We start from the raw sequence: 6,498 nt of genomic DNA on the forward strand, positions 1-6,498 counted from the left end.
TATTATAATCTGCAGCAATGTTTGGGCCCAAATTCCTCCATAATAATACAGATTAAGGTATGCAATATAATAACTTTGGGAATAGCTCTATCATGAAACTGGATGTGTCCAGTGATTTTTATATGGCTCAGACCTCTTAAGGATTGTTTTCTCTAACACAATTTCTATAGCCTTATAAAACTTCTCCTATGTTTAATCTGTACATACAAGACCCACAAGATGAAAGTCCAATACTGCCAAGGTAGCAATTGCTTTCTCTATAAGGAAGACCACATGTTCCCATGAACTTTAAAGATAGAACATAATTTTACTGTTCTGTATTCTTCATGGGATATTTCTGATACTTAAGTGTACAACATTACCTAAGCACATTTGAGGTTCTTTTGAAAGCTACTCAAGGATAAAACTGAATTTACATGGAGACTCAAACAGTTGTGTGTGTTGAAGAAGGACTGGCTGTTCCGTCATAGATCACTGACTTATGTCTCATTGGCATATGTGTCTCTTGCTTTCACAAAGATGACTTGTAGGCAATTGAATAGAAACTATTTTCATTCTGACACTAGCAGATGAAGCCCTACCTACTTCTCCCAAAATAACTACTACACCATAGGAGACACCACTAGGCCTCTGCTCAGCCATGTCTGAATTGTAAGAATGGCTCAGAGCAGTTTGGTAGGAAAGACAGTGTTGCCAGTTAATTCAGTACATTTTTAATAAAATTCTTTCCGCCTTGATCAATCCATGCTCTTCAATTTAGAGCTGAGATTAATTTTCCAAGACATATTATGGTACAGTATTAACACTTGAAATCATCTTATAACTGCTTGCTTTCATATTTGGCATAACTATTGTACTACCTTAGAAACTGCTTCTATTGACCTTTAGATTAAAAATATGTTGGATTACCATGATTGACACTTTTAAAATGACTCATTCTTGCCAAACACAGCATAACAACTTTTTAACATTCCCTTTTCTTTACAACTGCCTCCACTTTTATTATGTGAAATATGGCTGTATTATACACCTCCTCTCTCATTGCCTAACATGGTATTTTTTTTTTTTTTTTTTTTGCCAGAGTTCAAGAAGATTTACATTTGGAGCTAAATGTTTCAGTGATTGCTCTGTTGGGTTTCATTATACCAGTGTAGTTAATCAAAGCAAGCCTAGCCTTGCTACCATGATTCATTGTATGGTTTTTTGAACTTAATCATTTACACAGAATGAATATACACATTATCACCAGGGCTGGATTTCTTTAACAGCCTGCATGACATGGTACTGTAAAGCCTTTGTCAACTGTTGGTTTCTAAGAACCCCACAGTTGCTAGTATTTTTGATAAGATATTTTATTGATGAGCTTTTGATTAGACAAAAAGGGAGATAGGAAGCTCCTAGGTGGAGCTGCAGAGAGCTGAGGAAATGCTGACTGCTTATCACCAAGTTGGGTTAACTGGGAATCCTTTCATTTGTACATAATGTTGCTTTTCATAGTGTGTGTGGTCTTCACAATCATAATTAACAAGCAACCTTTCTTCACTCTCATCCTTAATCCTGTCATAAATTATTGGCTGTTGGCATCTGGGTAGGGTTTGGCAGACCTTGAATTTTAAGGACAGCCTGAAAGAATTACAGGGATTGTTGCTTTAAAACTGAAGAAGCTAATTGTATAAGTATTAACATATGTGAACCAGGCCTGACAAGCCTGACTTCTGAGCAGCCAACAATGATGCTCCTTTAGACATCAGATTTGGAGGGGGCGGGGGTTGAGAAAGAACTAGTGGAATCCTGGAGCCTGTTCTGGATTCACGGAATGCATTCATCCATTTTTGAAAAAATATTTTTTAGTTGTACATGGACACAATGGCTTTACTTATTTATTTATTTATTTATTTATTTATTTATTTATTTATTTACTGTAGTGCTGAGGATCAAACCCAGTGCCTCACACATGCCAGGCAAGAGCTTTACCACTGAGCCACAACCCCAGCCCCCCACAATTGTCCATTTTTCAGAAATTTTATGAGGCACGTGTTAAACATACCCATTATTTAAAGTAAATTAAATAAATTATATATTTTTTAAAAGTTCAAATTTTCAAAATTCACTAACTAGTTCCCAAATAATTTGCTACACTGTAGTGTTACCTATTCTCTTAAGGTTGCCGTTATCTGTTTGTTGGAAATACTACACAAGGCATGTTCTGCACATCTCTTCACACCTCTACATTCAGTAATGTCATATTGGAAACCTGACATCAACCATGATGTATTTACACAGTGAAAATCACAAATGCTATAAACTTGGACTTTATTTGCTAGTTTGCTTCTCTTATATATAAGGGAAGTACAACTGATCCCCTATATTTCTATATTCCAGAGCCACAGGTTCCACATCTGCTGATACACTCAACCACCATCAGAAACCATGTAGTTATGCCTCCAAAGGTTGCACCTGTACTAAACATGTACAGACATTTCTTCTTGTCATTGTTCTCTAACAATGCAATATGTCCACTGTTTACATAGCATTTGCATTGCATTAGGTATCATAAGTAATCTTGAGATGATTTCAAATATACAGGAAGATATGTGTAGGTTATATGAAAATCCTGTGCCATTTTATACAAGAGTCTGGAACATCTGTGGATTTTGGTATCTGGAGTGGTCCTAGAACCAATGCTCTGTGGATACTGAAGAAAAACTGCACTGTTTCCTTTTACCTACCAAAACTCTAAGTCTCAGGGAAGTTCAATAAATGATCTGGTCCTAGGAATCCACTGTAAGGTTTTCGTTTTTCTAAATTTATTCTCTTTAAGTTTCAAATTCTATACTATTTTTAGTGGCCTTTCCTGACATCGTATCATATACACTCATAAAAGCCCTTAGTGGCGTTAACTAGTGTTTGATTGGTACGTTCACTGCATTCCTTGAGTAAGGTACAACTTAAGAACATTTAAGTACACATTTTTTATGAAGTGTCAGTTACACATTTACCAACACTTTTTGTCCTCTGGAATTGGGAGTTTCAATCGAAACAATTCTATCATTAGGAATGACCAGCTCACCTGTAGCACTGCCATTGTTCAACTTCCACATTTCCATTGCCTATTTTCCATACCATTTTGTAACCCAAGAACACAATGAAAAGTATTTCCTGGAAAAAAATATTTCCATTCATCAAAAAATCCAATTACTAGAATTTACAAATCGGCAAATGTCTCACGGCTCTTCTTCCACTATTCTGTAAGTCGCCATCACTACCACCAACTTGTTTTCTCACACCTCCCCAAATGTTCTCATTTAGTTTTAAAATATGCAACATGAAGTCTCCAGAATCTGAAATGTGTAAAGGAGGCAGTTGAACAGACATACAAAGAAGCACTAGCCCAGGTGCCCAGTCTTAGCAGGCTTTGAAAGAACAGGATCTTGGACAACCTAAGAACATCTTCTATGTCATTCAGATTTGCTTTCCACAGGGAAAACAGTCTCTCTATTGGGGAACGTAGAATAATTTTTCAACCAAATACTGCATTTCTGAGAAAGGATGAAGGAAATGAATGGCTCAGTAGCTGAGAGAGAAAACAAGCCTGACAAAATCACATTGGGCCTACCACTTCTGTTTCAAATTCCCATACCATTCTTTGTGAGACTATTCAAAAATAGAAGTAAAATTTTGTGCGCTCTCTCTCTCTCTCTCTCTCTTCTCTCTCTCTCTCTCTCTCTGTGTGTGTGTGTGTGTGTGTATGTCTGTGTGTGTGTGTGTGTGTGTGTGTGTGTGTGTATTTAAACATCTTACCAGCTTTATGATATTCAGTTTTTGTTTGGGGATGAGAACGAACCTGCTCTATTATCAGCATATCTCTAATGGATTGTTTAATTTCCACTCTTTTCATGAAGGTGTTTAAATGATGATCCAAAAACCTGACCTTCTAGCACATCTCAATCGTTTTCTAACTATTGGTACCATGCACAGCTAGAACTACCTTCAGCTTCACCATTAACCCTAGATGTCACAGATTTCTCACAACTTTATCTGCTATGGCATGAGGATTGTTTCTTCAAAACCATCAGTCACAGCAAATGCTTTCCTCATGTGTGCCTCCATTGACATTTTTGCCTGTATGGTAATTTCTAGTATAAAGAAACTGACAAATTTCTGCCTCACTCCTGTCTTAGAAATCATCTGGTGTGTTGCAGTTAAATACAAATCATACTCTTAACTTTCCAAGATGATTTGTTATAAAAGGCAAGAATATAAATTATAGCACCCCTCTTTATGTGCTATAAAATTTCTATGTAAAAGTTATATCAAAAAAAGAATTTACTTAACTGCAAAACTTAAAAATTAAAGAACTGAAGAAAGCTAGTCACCAAATTATGTCATTGTTGAAATTCTCTTTTTATCCACTCATTAAAAATGCACTATGGCACTAGCTTTTTTCTATACACGTGTACATTTTCCTTCTTTGTTGGACTAAGAATGAAGTATTGTGCAAACTTGAGGTGTGTGAAAACACTCGTCCACTGGCGACATTAAAAGCTGTGGGATTCTACAAATTGACCCATTAAGCAGCTGCTCCCACCTAAAAGTTTGTCCTATCAAAACTAAAATGCAAGGTTAGACGTCACACAGATTTGGTAATGACAAATTTCATCTAGTGTTTAAATTCATTATGTCAGAATTCTAGTCAGGTTATAGGAAGCTGGGAACATAAGAGCTGAGATACCTAAAGATTTGACCTTTCATTCTATTTTATAAAGGAAAGTTTCTAGATCACTTACCTTGAGGTTGAACTGGAAGAATAAAGAATAAGCACTGATTGCATGCTGTAAACCCCTAGGAGAAAAAAAAAAAGACAATGTGCTTTGCTGAAATTCAATTTAGTTGAATGAGCAATTTCCATTCTGGAGTTTGGCTTTAAATTGCAGATACATTCTGTGACTTTGGCCAAGTCACTTTGACTTATCCACTGTCATACCCATGAAAAAAAAGGAGAAAGAATGCTTCATCAGAAACTATCCCTAGTTACAGAAGATAAAGATTCTGGCCTTGATATTGACACATGTTCAGAGGGCTTAGGTTACAAAGTTTTAGTACATCCCTGGCTTGATGGCAATAGGGGAAAAGTCATTCTGAAGAAAACAGGCAGAGCTGCGGAGAGAAGCTTTCTCAGCACATAGCAAGATCCTGGCCACTTGAGTCTCCAAAACACTCAAATTCCCTGAACACAGATGAGGAGGAGGACTATATGTATTTATATATTGATCTGCATGCTGGGGTTTCAAATGTGATTCATTATGTACCATTTCCTTTACCCTAATCCATCTGCTAAGGTTTTCTTCGGCAGTACAGAAGGAATTTGAAAAAGAAATGCGACTTTAACTGAGAGTAACAGCATGACATAGTTAGCACCACCTGCACTAAGAAAGATTCAAGATGGTATTTGTCAAATATTGGAAGATGTGTGTCTGCTAGCTGAGGGATAACGGGATGTTTTCAGAGACTGTTTTAAAGTTCTATGGCCAAGAAAAAAAAAAAGCTGCATTTGCTTCTCATAATAGTGGTTATCATTTCTCTTGTGAAATGTTTATCTACTGATGATCTCACTATGGCTTCCTCTGGATTGTCTTCTTGTTTTATTTTCTCTCACTAGAAAAAGCAAACATCTTGGTTCCTTTCTCTTTCTATTATAAGTACTAAACATGTGCAAAGTTAAAACAAAGACTGCACACTTCCAAGGAAGTAGATAAGTAGTGTCAGGTGGATCCCAATGGAAACAGCATGGCACGGGCACTCAGTAACAAATACTTGTTGATTCTGAAAGAGGTAGAAGAAGAGATGGATGAAGAGGAGGAGGAGTAGGAGGGAGAGGAAAGAGAATGAAATATACATAAATGTGTAGCCACTTAGGGAGAGTCACTAAAGCATTAATCTGATCAAACTACGCTTGTCAACCGAGCTTTATGTCTACATCCTATCTAAATGTCATCGGTTGAAATGGGCTTGTCTTCAGCCAGGAATAAGCAAAATTGTGGATCATACCTATGTGGCCATTTAAATTTTTAATCATGTAATTTATTATCCATATATTTTAGAATATATTAACTTTGGCTTGATCGAAGTATTTTTTTGTAACTTTGTTTTTCCCTCTTATTCCCAACTCAAAAAAGAAATTTCTATCATTAAAGTATTTTAGCCCTGATACTAAAATTTTGAAAATAGAAAAAAATGAGAACAAAGAGCTATAAAGTAACCTGTGGCTATCATAAAAATATTGGTATGTGCCTTTTGGCTTTTTTTCTTGTTTGTTTTTCTTCTTTTACTTGCATTTTTACATAATTATAATTATTTACACTCTAATATTTTATCCTACCTATTCTCTACATTACATTTTCAGAAAATAAATTTTAAAAAATAATAATTAATGACTGCATATTATTTCCATGTAGATTATAATTTATTTATTTGGCATAGAATAGTTTATAGAATATT

Source organism: Spermophilus citellus (assembly GCF_964194105.1).
Source record: "Spermophilus citellus genome assembly, chromosome: 2".
In the NCBI taxonomy this organism is placed as follows: Eukaryota; Metazoa; Chordata; class Mammalia; order Rodentia; family Sciuridae; genus Spermophilus; species Spermophilus citellus.